We start from the raw sequence: 15,041 nt of genomic DNA, 5'->3' as shown, positions 1-15,041 counted from the left end.
TCCATACTGAGGAAGAAAACACATTTTCTTTTCCAGTCTGTAAACCTGACAGACTGCCTCGTCCACACACTAATGGAACTCTGTGTTTTATCTGGAATGCGTTCATCCCATTTAGTTCTTTCTGTCTTGGGCAGGGCAAGAGTGCAACAGGGCTGATATTTTCATATGAGCTCTGTCCCTGTTATTGGCTATACTTAGACAAATTATTATGTGTCAAATATAGATGTAAGTGATTTATCAATATTAAGTCACTTAATTCTCAAAACAACCTTAATAGGTTCCATTATGATTCTAATTTTATACATAAGCCAACGGAGGCACCCTCAGGCTAAATAACTTTCCCATGGCCACACAGCTAGTAAGTGGCAGAGCCAAGAGGCCCAACATTACAGTACCACAGTCTGTGCTCTCAGCCCCTTGGCCACATAGTCTCTGAGCGAGGACACAGAGCTATTTAAGAGAACTTCCAGAAGTCTAGGAAATGGAGCGATAGCTCCACTTTTCTAGGTATAATTATTAGATATTTGTTTTTCTTCAGGCACCCAAAGAAAACTTACTAGAGTTTGAGCCTTTAGTAAGTTTTGCTAGTGTATTTGTTTTTCTTCAGGTGCCTGAAGACAAACATATATATATACACACACACACACACACATGCACACACACACACAATGTGCATCTATATATGTGTGTACACACATATATACACATATCTCTCATCTATATATATGTCTCTCTATATATCTATAAACATATATCTATAGATACATAGAGAGAGATTTTAATTATTTTTTCTTTTTTTTTTTTTTTGAGACGGAGTCTTGCTCTTGTCACCCAGGCTGGAGTGTAATGGCACAATCTCAGTTCATTGCAATCTCTGCCTCCAGGGTTCAAATGATTCTCCTTCCTCAGCCTCCTGAGTAGCTGGGATTACAGGCACCCACCATCTCAGCCCAGCTAATTTTTGTATTTTTAGTAGAGATGGGGTTCACCATGTTGGCCAGGCTGGTCTCGAACTCCTGACCTCAAGCGATCCACCCACCTCGGCCTCCCAACGTGCTGGGATTACAGGTGTGAGCCACCATGCCTGGCCAAGATTTCTAATTCTAAAAGAAATTAACACCTGATAGATATTTCCTTGTAACTAAACCAGGCATATTCTGATTATAGAACTAAGTTATTTATTTTCAGTGGAAGATACAGATGTTGATACAATAATAGCAGCAGTCTACAGTAAGGTGGGCTTTGTAAATTTCTATGTTGAATCATGGCATGGTTACTTGGCTTATGTCAAATAGCCAAAAAATATAAATTAAAGTATAACTAAGATTGTCAATTACACATATTTAGTAATGGAATGAATGAAGTTATAAATAAATAGTAAAGGGCATGAATTAATAATCTGTATGTATAAATAATAGTAGCAACTTAATATTGTATAATAAACTTCGATTTTCTAGGTGTAGTTTTTTGATGCAGTAATGTTCATTTTATCCTTTGAATAAGCATAGAATGGAAGAACCCAAGATGCAATAGAATAGATATAACACTAAAACTATTCTTAAATATGATTTTAGTTCCAATGTTCTTTGTGTAATTACCTACGGTTTTCTTTAATGTTTTGCTCCTACTACATTATCCTTAATTATTTGAAATCTTACTTTGGAAGCAGTTAAACCACATTCCTTCAAATAGCCCTTAGTTTGAGCCTTTAGTAAGTTTTGCTAGTATAATTTGGCTTTAAAATCAGCAGGATTGCATAGGGAATTTCCATAACATATTGTTGATCTGCAACTATAGGTTAATGTACTAGGATGGCTTCTCTTATGAACCTTATGAAAATATATCCTCAGATTCCCTCAAAGGTCAGTGACAGAAATCCTCATTGTTTCTATGGCAACACAGCAAGAGATGGTGCCTTGGAAATGTGCTGCATTTTAATTAGGTTCCTCTAGGGCTTCCTAACTGCCTTTTGCAGGTAAACTAAATACCAGGTTGCCTTTTATCTTGCAATGAAATGAAAGCTAACGCATGTCTGTAAATGTCAAAGCTAAGCTGTGTTCCAATAAAGTTGAATCTAAACAAATATAGTAGCAAGTCATGCTTTTATCTTAGAAAAGAATACAATACTCTTTACCTAGAATAGTCAGGGATGCTGCTTAATGAGGTAGGTTAGAGCAATAGAGAATATCCTGAACTCTAAAACTATTAATAGACTATGGAACTTCGACTCCTATTTATGCCACTTACTACTTAATATTAGTGTCTTTGTTTCCTTATACATAAATATGCAAATGATAAAAATAGTGCCTCATGGCATTGTTGCATGCATTAAGTGAGTTAACATAAGTGGAACACTTAGGACTGCCTGGCTGATAGTAAGTGATCAATGAATCAATGATGCTATTTATTAGTAGTAGTACTAGTACAGCACACTGTATTTTTAAAGGTAAAAAAGAAATAACAAATTTTTTAAATGTTCAGATATATTCACATGTCTTCTTTTAATATAAAATAGCAATCAAGATCAAGATAGTGGTAGAGATATTTTGGAGACATAAGGCAGAGGCTATTTACTAATAGCTAGGGGAGCATTTTACTAGTTTACTGACCAATATTACTATACTTATGTGTAGTATACTTATACTTTGCAGAATATCACCTAGCACCTAAAAGAAATTAAGAAAGTGTAACTTACTGAGAGGTGAATATGCACCAACTCCGTAAACACTATGTTTATGGAACACATCTAACTTTAGACTTAGCTATACTCATCAACTTATGTATCTTCTCATCCAAGTGGGATGTGTTTAATATTTACCATATATTCATAAATTCACTGACTATTGTTCTGGTAACTAGAAAAAAAAAGGACAAGCATATATAAGTAAAACTCACTGATCTAAAACAAAGTATTATCAACTACAAAAGAAAAAAATAACCACTTGAATCTCCACCAATTCCACCGATTCAATAATTCTCAAATCTCATTTATTTCCCATTATCTTCCCTCACACCTCTTGCATTTATTTAGTTAAAGTTCTTTTTGATCCAAAAGGAAGCAATGTTTACTGGGCAATTTCTACCTTATGCCAGAAACAACAAATATACCAGCAATTACAGTATTTCCAAGAAAAGTATTGTTTGTTTTCTCTTCATGTCTTTGGTGAGTCCCTTGGAATTAGGATCAAAAAAGAGCACATGAGCTGGTGAGATGTTTGCTATTGTCCTCTGTCAGATTTTCCTGTGCAGCAGCATGGAAAGTAGGTCAGTAGGACACTGCATACTTGTCCTTTTGCCTTCTGGACACTGCGACAACCTAGGAATTGAGAGTAGCAGAAAATTATTGTTCAATACTATGTTTCCTAACAAAATCAACTCTTGTAGAAAAACAAACAAAGACTAAATATGGACAGATGAGCCTCTAGAACGTACTACTAGAACGTACTATGTGTTGCGTAAGGCCTCATCCAAATCTCTATGGAAATGGTCAAAGCAAGTTTGAGAGGCTGCCAAACATTAGTAATGTGGCAGCACTGACTCCTGCTGTTGAAGATGGAGTGTCCATGTTGAATGATGAGAAATCTGGCAAGTCTTTTTGGCAAACTTCTTTGGAAATCCATCTTGGGCATCCTTAGCTGTTTGTGCCATCCTTTAGCTAGATTAGGCCATTTGTCTTAGATCAATGGGCAAAAGGGTAACAGCTGAGAAAAAGACCTTTCCTACAATTTTCTTGATCTCGTCTAAAGCAAAAGAAGACATATCTCTGAAGGAACTGTAAATCATGTATTGTCAATAACTGATTCTGAGCTCTGATTATCACAGCAATGTTTGGACGTGAACACTGGTGGATACTTGGTGTCATTCTAAGAAGGAATCCAACACAATCCAAAGTTATGTTTAAGAACAGCTCTGTAAATCAATATTGTGGTGTTTCGGTGACTGTGTTTTCACTGCCCATGGTGAGAATAGACATTCAAATGCTACACTCTGTTGATTTTTGATGATCAGACCTATTTCCAGGCTGTTAGGTACAGGTTTTAGTCATGATTTTCTTGCCAATTATTTCTGAACATGCTAGAAACAGTTCATTTGAAGTAATTCTTTCTGGAATAACAATGATTTCCACATTATAGTCCCCTTTTATAGATAGGAACTCATATTGACAGTCTGTAATTGACTTGAATTTCTTTTTTTTTGAGCAGTATCTTTTCTGACAAACCATTCCATCCAGCTGCCACATACACCCAGCAGCAGTTCAGGAAAGACTGATCTGTAGTCATCATGTGTAATTATGGAATGTGTTCAATATGAAAATGCTGATAGCTAATCTTAAACACTTGATATCTGTATCTTTCTGACTTCTGAATGCATTTTTTATTTGTATTCCACTTACCCACAAAAAACTCAGATCTGGCTTAAAATAAACATGCAAACCACAAAACAAACAAACAAAAAATTGCACTGGACTATGAAATAAAGCTAAATTTTTTGTAAGTGAGAAATCATTTACATGTATAATGGAGAAATGAGACTACTGAGAATACGGTACAGAATAATGTAGTTATATCCTACTCTTAGATCTAAGTTTCTTAGTAGCCAAATCTATAAGAGCAACACAAAGATCACATAGTTTTCAATGTCTGTAGAAAGAACCCATTTTGTTATTGTTATTGTTTGTGATCATTATTATTATTATGCATTTATTTTTTCCTATTTTAATATTAAATAGCAGCTTACTACCGACCAGCTCTTTTAAAAACATGACAGTCAAATGGCAGCCTTCCAAATCATGATTCCCTATAGTCAAAGACATATTCACAACTGGTATCTTTTCAGAGGAAGAAATAGTGGCAGTCTCATGACATCCTCGTGATGGAGTACTGAATAAACTACGGTGTTTTCCCTTTTAGTGCAGGCCCTGCACAGGATGGGCAGAATAGACAGGTACAGTTTGTCAGTTCTTCTGTGTTTCTAGAAGCATCTAGCCAAAGTTCCAAGCTCTGCCTACCCAGTGACAGAATTAAAATCATTTCTTTTCTTTAGGAGAAAGGCCCAGTGGAATAATCTGTACAAACGGTGAAGGCATCCCACAATATTCACGTATAGAAGACTCAGGTGCTTTTAGTACAAGACATGTTAGGAGAAAAGACCTTTCGAAATTTACTCATCTATGGGAAGAAGGAAATGCTGGGAAGAAGTCCAGATGTAGACAACAACAGGGAGACCATGCAAATGACAGTATGCTAAAGGTCTAGCAAGAAGGAGCTAGAAGCGTGCAGGAGAAGCAGCACTGAGAATAGGGAAACAAGTGCTATTCACCCAGGCAGGGTCAGGGAAGTCTGACAGCAAACAGTACCACCCCTACCCAAGTCAGGGGTTTAGCAGAGAGATTCTGGAATCTTCTGTGAATTGGCAAGACTAAAATTAGACTATAGGCCAAAAGACTAGCATCCTAAAGAGATTAACAATAAGCTCTACTTAAAATACCTTATCACCATATCAACTAGCCCAAAATTTCAGCCTTGACTCACAGGCATTTGGCAAAAGAATAAGCAACACTCTTACCATGCTTTGAGACTTTGAGAAATTTTACATTTTTAGGAAAGGTTGGTGTTGCTGTTGAGAATTCTGTTTAGAACCAAATGTTTCCATACATATCTGAGGCCAAGGTGAAGCAGAAATATGAAAAATGCTATTTTGCCAGATACTTGGGCCTTGCATTCTCTAAACTACTTCGCACATTTCAGTTCACTCTCTGTTTTGTTTTCTTTCAGGGAAAAATCAAAGCACTCAAACATACAAATTCCAGGAAGTAAATTGATTGGCACTGTGCATTCTGAAAATCCTCAAAGCATACATTTGAAAAAGTTTAGGTTTCTAGGTGGAATCGTGACCGTATTTCTGTTGCCTGTGGCTACCTAATTAATTTTCTTCTTGGTGGATGTGTTCATACTGTTCAGTTTAGACAGGAGTTGTGAGTGAGATTGCCATAGGGAGATTCCCCAAGGGACAGCAAAGAGAGTACAGTTCAAAACAGCCTGGATTGTTAAAAGGTACAAAAAAAAATTAGAGTGAGACCAGATCAGGATTTAGGATCTAACAGAGATGTAGGAAGACAAATCAGTCTGAGCAGTTCTATTTATCAGGGTCTAGCAAACCATTAGTGCTGACAGCTCTCCCAGAAGACACATCTCCTCCTTTTGTCCCCATCAGCCCTTTCCAGTGATACAGAAGCCCTGCCCCAGTGGAACCCCGAAGCTGCAGGTTGTCTGAAGATCAAAGAGTCACATAACTTTATAGCTGTCCAATGTCTTTATTTTATAAATAAGCGAACACCCAAAATTACATGGCGCCTTGCCATTTTGGATAGAATCAAAACAAACCTTTGACCAATAATTCTTTACTGCTACAAAAACTATTACTGGTGAATTCCATCCTAAACCTTTAGATACATTCCAGAATATATCTATAAAAGGAACACAAAATATTAACACTAAACCCCAGCATACACTGGAAGCATAATAATGCTCTCATTTAAATGTGGGCAGTTTTCTTATATAACAAATTTAGGATTCACTAATTCCTGCTGCTTTGAGCCACTATATTACCCCTGCACCTTCCTTATTGCTGTGGGAAACAAGGTACTTTTTAAGTAATCTAAGAAAAGTACAATAAAAAATATATATATAAATGTATAAGAAAACAAACACAAAATTCCGTATCTAAATATTTAGCACAAAAAATAAGAACTTAATATTTAAGTTAAGAACCACCAGTACACCTATACAAATGTAACTTCATCAAGTTCTTTTCTGATTACATTTTTGAGCCCTTACAGTACAATGGCTAGTAGAATCTTGGTCAGAGTAAATATCTGCATGAATGTGCAAACATCATTATTAGATGTTATTCTTAAATACAAAATTTGTTATACTAGATATATAAAGATTGAGATGAAAAGAAACCCATTTGTACATTCACTAAATTTTTTTAATGGCTAAAAATTATTATATCATTCAGGTATACAATTAATTTCTTACAAGTATAGAATAGATGACCTTTCAAGTGACTACTATCAAGTACAACGACATTTACTTTCGAAATGTTATTTCTCTGTTCTTTAAACCATGGCCAAGTTGTCTTGATCCCTTAAATAAAGAGACTGTAGGTCACTAGAGAAAAAAAAAAAAAGAGGTGAGTGCTAATCGTTAGGAAAAAAAAAACCCTCAGTCATCTCAGGACACCATCAGCTTAAAAGAAGACAGCACTTTTTTGGGAGTATGTTTGACATTTTCCACATATTTCAAGAAGGTCTTACAGATCTAAAATTGTAGCAGATGGAGAAGCAGCAGGTGTGAACTCAGCAACTATACAAAAGACAAGATTCCAAACTAGGCCAACCACTTAAGGTCTTTCACATTTGAGGTGAGGGAATGGATTTACTTTAGAAAAGATATAAAAGTGTATGTGTGTGTGTGTGTGTGCGCGCGTGTGTATACAACGCATTAAAAGCTATGTTAATATATTTCTATAAGACATACCATGGATCTAGAGCCTAGGAGATGGATGATAGCAAAATAAAACAGAGGAAAGAGTTCTACACCAAAGTTAAAAGAAGAAACCTAATTCTGTTTACTGTCCAAACTAATTCAAGTTACTGTGCTGTTTTTAAAATTTATATTCATTTTTATTTTTATTTTTAATTATACTTTAAGTTCTAGGGTACATGTGCACAACATGCAGGTTTGCTACATATGTATACATGTGCCATGTTGGTGTGCTGCACCCGTTAACTCGTCATTTACATTAGGTATATCTCCTAATGCTATCCCTTCCCCATCCCCCCACTCCACGACAGGCCCCGGTGTGTGATGTTCCACGCCCTGTGTCCAAGTGTTCTCATTGTTTAGTTCCCACCTATGAAGTTTACTGTGCTTTTAACCTCAGGAATATGCTTCTCTAAAGGCAAATTCTTACTTATTTTAACAACCTCTCCTCAGACACTTGCTGGCCAGTTATTTCAAAATTATTAAAAAATAAAAACATAGCTATTTTCTCAATCAGAATCTCTGGGTTCAAGTTTTAGTTCTACAATATTCTAGCTACGTGACCCTAGGAAATATATTAGCCTCTGAAAATTAGATATAAATTGGAAATTAAAACATTCACTCTGCTTTGTTTTAAAAATTAAACGAGATCTACTATGAGTATATTAACTCTTAATAATACCTAATATTCTTTATTTCCATTTTCTCATCTTCACTGGTGTAAGAAAAGTCAAAATCTTAACAGCAAGATGTAATAGAATTAAAGTGATATTAATATTTTTTAAAAAATATTCAGGTCAAATAAGTATATCTGTTTGGGTTTTTAATGTAGTAATTCCTTATATTACTATGGTGACTATTATAAAAAAGAGGAGGCCAGGCACGGTGGCTCACTCCTGTAATTCCGGCACTTTGGGAGGCCAAGGGGGGTGAACCATTAGCTCAGGAATTCGAGACCAGCCTGACCAACATGGTGAAACCCCGTCTCTACTAAAAGTACAAAAATTAGCTGGGCGTGGTGGTGCATGCCTGTAATCCCAGCTACTCAGGAGGCTGAGGCAGGAGAGTCACTTGAACCCCAGAGGCGGAGGTTGCAGTGAGCTGAGATCACGCCACGGTATTCCAGCCTGGGCGACAGAGTGAGACTCTGTCTCAAAAAATAAAGAAGAAAAAATTTTCAAAAACACTTTGAGCAACAAGATCTTAATGCAAAAGGAATCAAATGAAAAACATTTGAAATAAAGTTTCAATTTTTATTACCAATGCAGAAATATCTTTCTGTACATTATCTTGGAGAGAATTTGGTAATTTCCAAAAAGGCTTTTGATTCAGTTAGGACATAGACACAAAGATTTAAATCAAATTGCAAAGCAACATCTATTTATATATTTACACCATCCTAACTTACATGGAAGAAAAAGGAAAGTAATAGAAAAGCTAAAAGTACTACATTCCTATACATATGTTTGAAATAGACTGTACACAAACTAAATATAATCTGCATTTCTTTTGGCTACAACAGAGCACTAAGAAATGTTTTACAGACTGTTAAACTGACTCAATATATACTTTTAAATATCAGTGATATAAACAGAATAAGGACATTCTAATATATCTTGGAACTTCATCCACTAAAGAAATGCATTTAAGATTTTGTGTTCTAAATACTCTATTTTAGAATACAAACAAGCAGGGTAAAGCAACCTTGGCTTCCTCGTTCTTGGTTATTTGATAATATCTGTAACTTTTCACTTACAGTGTGATTCAAAAGGACCATGACAAACGTGAGAGGCACATTCACATTAAATAATGGGCAGTAGAAAAACTTTGCAAAATTTAAGTTGTCAACAGCTAAATATACCTTATGGTAACGGTCCCTAAAAGGAAGCTAAATTTGTAAGCGAACCAAAAGGTTCAAGTTTTCTCAAAATAGAGCCAATGGTGGATTTTAAGTATCCTTAAATAAGATGTAACTTCTTGCATTTTATATAAAATTTAATGTCCATATGTCTATATAGCTTTTTCTAACTAAAAACATTTATATTCTTCATCCACTTCTAAAGTGGATGTAACCCAGAATAGGTTAAGAAGCTATATAAAAAAGAATAATATTGTATAATTACTAGAATCATCTCAGAATAACTGACTAAAACCTTATTTTCACAAAATATATTGCATAAAATACCAGTTCCTGGGGAGTTAAACAGATACATAAAAAATTTGATGAATAAATGAAACTTCTATACTGCAGGATTTTTCAGAGCTATTAACATTTTAATGAGCATTGTTTGTCTCCAAGAGTGTGATACAATAAGCAGTTTCACCAACTCACCTACCCAAGGAAGCTTTCTTAGCTCACAGTGTTGCCTGGCTGTGAGAGTCCAAGGAAACCGCTTGGAGAAACGGTGATTTAAGACTGCACTTTATGACCAAACATTGAGTGATAGATAATCGAGTAAAGATTTTATAATTAAATTCAAACTAACCAATTTTTAATGAGTAAAATAGCAACTGTGCCTTTGGAACCATGCTGTTCTCCATTAAGCAATAACCATAATCGCACCACTAAGTAAATTGACCAGCAGGTACCAAATGGATAAATACTTCTCCACATATTCTTAATCGCTTGGGCAAAATACCTTTAAAGAATACTTTGTCTAGCTTTGTTGTGCCAAAGATCCTTATTATTTCATCCCTAGCTGGTTAGCTAGTACACATAAAAAGTAAAACTAAGAACAGCAAAAATGGGGTGGAAAGGATAAAAGATAACGTTTCAACTGCAAATTCCAGGAATTGCAGTCATTGATAAAATTGTGTAAAATGGGACAAGTATAGCCAAGAGCTGTATTTCAGCTTCAGGATTACCAGAATTTGAAGTTTAATCCAGTGTTAACCTATGTTAAAACAACCAAAACCAAAAAGAAAGAAATGATTAGCAGAGAATCAAACACGCTGATGTTAGTTAAACTTGAGTAATAGTGAATTTTCATTGTCATATTGCCTAAGACTTAAATACTCTTTGTAACTGCTTCCAGTGTGATTTTAAAAACCTGTAGGTCTGATGTTCTTTATAAAATGGGAAACACATTTTATTTCAACTAAAATCACAGCTGTAACCTAAAGAGAGAAAATAAGATTGCAAGTCGTCCTTTTCCTTCCTCTCTACTTTATCAGCTGTTCAGTTATATCCACTGACTCCATTTAAGCTGACAACTGGTATTTTTCTTTCATTCTCTCTACTCCCACTAATATTATTTTAGCTTTTGAGTTCTCTCCTAACGTCACCATCTTGTTTTTGCCTACATCTGTTCTTCATTAGCCTCCCAGAGAGGTAGGTTTTCATTCAACTTTATGGAGTATCCATGATAAGCCTGAGACTGAATATTTTGTGTTTCTTGTTCCAAGATCCAAGGAAACTGACAATCTTGCAAGGGAGCAAAGGACAAAAACACCTGCTACTTTATCCTAGAATAAGACAAATTTTTCAATATATGGCTTTCGTTACAGTAAATGAGATATGGTACCACTAACTTAATTCTTCACTTGTAAAATGCTATTTTGATATGGCCTAAGTGTCGCTATGGAAGCTGATATTACTCCTCAGTTGTAAAAGGGCAAGAGATTGTACATTTAAGAAAAAATTATGAACATTTTGGAGAAACTATATTGTTAAAAAGCTCTGTTTTAGACATGTAACAATATTTAAAATGCTGAGCTGATATTTACAATATTTTGTTCTTTAGCAACTATCTTTTTACATTGCTAGAGCACTGAATTATTGAACATTAATGTGGTACACTGAGCAGTAGAAATGAGCTTTCTAGGAATATAGTTGCCTAAAATATAATACTCGAATGTATTTAAAACTAAGTTCATTATATTTTGACAGAATACCTTCTGTATATTTAGATTAAGGACATATTCTCTCAGCAATATTATTTTGGTAAACTGTAATATTAAATCAGACATTTTTGGAATGGATACTAGAAATTTTGAATGGATACTTGAAATTTTGTGTCATTATGGTTAATGCAAACATTTTAATCTGACTGCAAATTTTCAGAGAAAAATATTTGTTCTACACTCGTTGGTAGGCAGGAGAAATGTAAATAGATATTAATGTTTACAGTGTGAAAATATATATGCTTAAGGCATACATAAGGTATTAGTTGACAAAAGTAGACTTAAAGTATTAGTTAAGTTTCATTTTATTGTGGTAACAGACACCAACTGGAGCTAGATTAAACAAATAAATATACTTTTTAGGAAGATGCTGTCACATCTCACAGAAGCTAAGCTGAAGTTGAAAGACCCAGTCCCAGATAGGCTGGTATCAGAGCAGGTTCCAGGTGTGGGAATTCATAGGCCTCAGGGCCACTGGCATTTATAATAAAACTGAGCTACCGGAAGCTCCCAGCCTGTGGTTTCTCACTTCAACTTTCTAAATTCCGAGGATCTTCTGATTGCCACAGCTTAAATAAGGCATCCACATCAACCCAATCAACTGCAGCAGGTGAACTAGTTCTTACAGCAGTGCCATGGCTGGTAGAGACCCACCTCACTGTTACAGGGACAGTTTCCAGAAAAGGAGAACTCTTGACAACTAGACACTAACCCAAGAGTTATTCTACAACTCAAAAGAGTGTGATCGTTTATCAAATTAAATTTCAATGACTATCAAAGTTGATGAATGTATCTTTCAGATTTCATTTCACTGGTATCCATTATGAGTCATAATCAATTCAATTTTATTGGAAAATATATGCGTGTGTGTATGTAAACAAGATAACCTTGACATGTAATGAATATGGTTGATGCTAGTAATGTTTACACAGTTGATTTAAAATTAACCTAGAGCTCTTAATGGAGTTTATTTTATAATATGTGGAGAAGCGTCTCTCAAGAATGTTAGTGTCTATTTCCAATAAGCTTGAACAGAAGAGGTGCAGCCTGGAACCATCCAGATTAGACCCCCAACACAACAGATTGGCTTGAACAAGTCAGTTTTAGATCAGTTCTAATGATTATCAAAGTTGATGGTTACATCTTTCAGATTTCATATTTGTTGCAGGTTATCCTCCTACTGGGCAATAAAACTAAAAGGCACGCTCAGTCTTCCATGGAAGTACACAGAGAGGAGCATTACAAAATGTATTCAGTTTTATTGTTATAAGGATGCACTTTGATTTTTAAAAAATCTCAGCTCAATTGCTTAATTTTTTTTTTTCACTCCATGCATTTGCAAAATCTGGGATGTAAATGTAATCATGTAGCTTGACTGAATTTTATAGAAAATGGACAACTTAATTGTATGAATAAAAGAAGAAAATAACCTTTCTACACACTGATGCATTTATTTAAAATATATGGGTTCGATGTCTTTTTAGAAATAAGCTAGGGTTTCCTTCTGCACATTAGTAGGTATTAGAGTTTGTTTGTTTGTTTGTTTGTTTGAGATGGAACTTTGCTCTTGTTGCCCAAGATGGAGTGCAATGGCACGGCCTTGGCTCACTGCAACCTCTGCCTCCTGGGTCCAAGAAATTCTCCTATCTCAGGCTCCCAAGTAACTGGGATTACAGGCGCCCGCCACTATGCCCAGCTAATTTTTGTATTTCTAGTAGAGACAGGGTTTCACCATGTTGGCCAGGCTGGTCTTGAACTCCTTACCTCAGACGATCCACCCACTTTGTCCTCCTACAGTGCTGGAATTACAGACGTGATTCAGAGCCACTGTGCCTGGCCGGTATTAGAGTTTTTTTTTTTTTTTTTTTTTTTTTTTTTTTTTACTGTTATTGGATTAAAGGATTTTACTCTGTTACTAACTGCACTTGATGAAGTTAATAAATAAGTTATTTGACTTGCTTTCCAGGAATGTTGGTAATCATGTGTCAGCCGTATTTGCTTTTAATATTTAGAACTTACCAAGAAATTCAGTGACAATACAAGTGGCACATAAGTGAGCAAAGAACAAAGAAGACACTGAGTCCTTCAGATTATTACTTAATATGTTTTTGATTTTTAAATAATAGCAAAAACCCATAGTTACTCTTCTGCTCATCCTATAGTGGCATAATAAGGTGATCAGTAGAAATTGGGGGTGACTCTTTATGATTACTGTTAACTGAGGAAAGATCTGACTTCAGTGGCTCTTGTGAAAGACCTCTGTGGTCAAAAATAGCTAAATTTGTCCCCTCCCCCCTCTGATAATAAGCAAGCACTTAACTCTTTTAATGAATTCCCTTTGTTGCATCTTGGTAATGGAGAATGGAGAACAGGAAATTGCAAGATGAAGAGACAGGCTTTCATTGTGGGAGCAGCTGACTGCTGAGCTGTGGCAACATCAGTGGGGCTCAAGCAAGAACAGAGATGACAGAAAATACAATAGAATCCTTTTACATTCAGAGGAGCTCTTAGATTCAGGGCCAGATACCAGCAGTGCATGGAAGACAGGAAGTAAGCACGGATGTCTGAGAGATGAAAGCTTTGCTGTTTTGTATACAGCCACATGGCATGTGTGGAAACACCAGGGAGTTCCACAAAACTCCATTTTCCTCATCCTTTCTTTCTTTGGGAGAAGGAAAACATACTTGGAGCCCTTGACCCTCACCCTCAAGGATGTAAACAAGTTAGAATAACATTCCCTCTGTGATAGCATGCCATGCTGCCTTGAGAGGAATTGCACTGGGAAAGAAAGGTAGAGGTTTCTGTGAGTAGAGATAAGGGAGGCTGTGAAAACTGAGTCCATTATGTTCCACTGGTTAAAGCAGCATTCCTGGAATTTCACTGGTATCCATTATGAGTCATAATCAATTCAATTTTATTAGAAAATATATGCGTGTGTGTGTATGTAAACATGATAACTTTGCCATGTGATGAATATTGTTGATGCTAGTAATGTTTACACAGTTGATTTAAAGTTAACCTAGAGCTCTCACTGTAGCTTTTTAAATAATATGTGGAGAGGTTTCTGCCAAGAATGCTAGTGTCTACTTCCAACAAGCTTAAACAGAAGGGGTGCAGCCTGGAGCCATCTAGATTAGTCCCCCAACACATCAGATTGGCCTGACCAAGTCAGTTTTAGATCAATAATAATTGTTAGCTTACTTGTGATATATTTCTTATTGTGAATCAAATTCATCCCAGTGGACAGAACCTAATTCCAATGTCAGCCCTTAAAATTAGCCTCATTCTATTTACACTATATTACAAGCAACCAATTATTGGATTTAGTGAAAGTCATCACACAGGCCATAAAAGAAATCTAATATTTATATGTTCAATAAATAGAGTAATTACATTGTGTTAGACACTAAACTAAGTACTTGCAACTCATTTTAAATATTGCTTGGTGGAGAAAAAAGGTATCAAACAAGAAGATAGAAATGAAGTTTGATGCCAGTGATGGTTATTAGCTTTCTTATTTGAAATGGAACAAAACACCAGAAAATGGAACTGCACAGGCTAGTACAACGTATCAGGCTTTTGAGAGGTTCA

General features: G+C 35.6%; 1 long non-coding RNA gene across 1 annotated transcript in view; it reads right to left on the bottom strand.

Moving 5' to 3' along the window:
* Positions 1–2,966: 2,966 nt before the first annotated feature.
* Positions 2,967–15,041, bottom strand: part of LOC101024909 — a 39,053-nt gene continuing 26,978 nt past the window's right edge. The window contains exon 3 of the long non-coding RNA XR_002522027.2: positions 2,967–3,316. This is a non-coding gene — a long non-coding RNA (uncharacterized LOC101024909). The remainder of the gene's footprint in view (positions 3,317–15,041) is intronic.

The sequence above is a fragment of the Papio anubis genome, chromosome 3 (genome assembly GCF_008728515.1).
Source record: "Papio anubis isolate 15944 chromosome 3, Panubis1.0, whole genome shotgun sequence".
Classification (NCBI taxonomy): Eukaryota; Metazoa; Chordata; class Mammalia; order Primates; family Cercopithecidae; genus Papio; species Papio anubis.
This window is presented reverse-complemented; position numbering and strand designations above follow the sequence as displayed.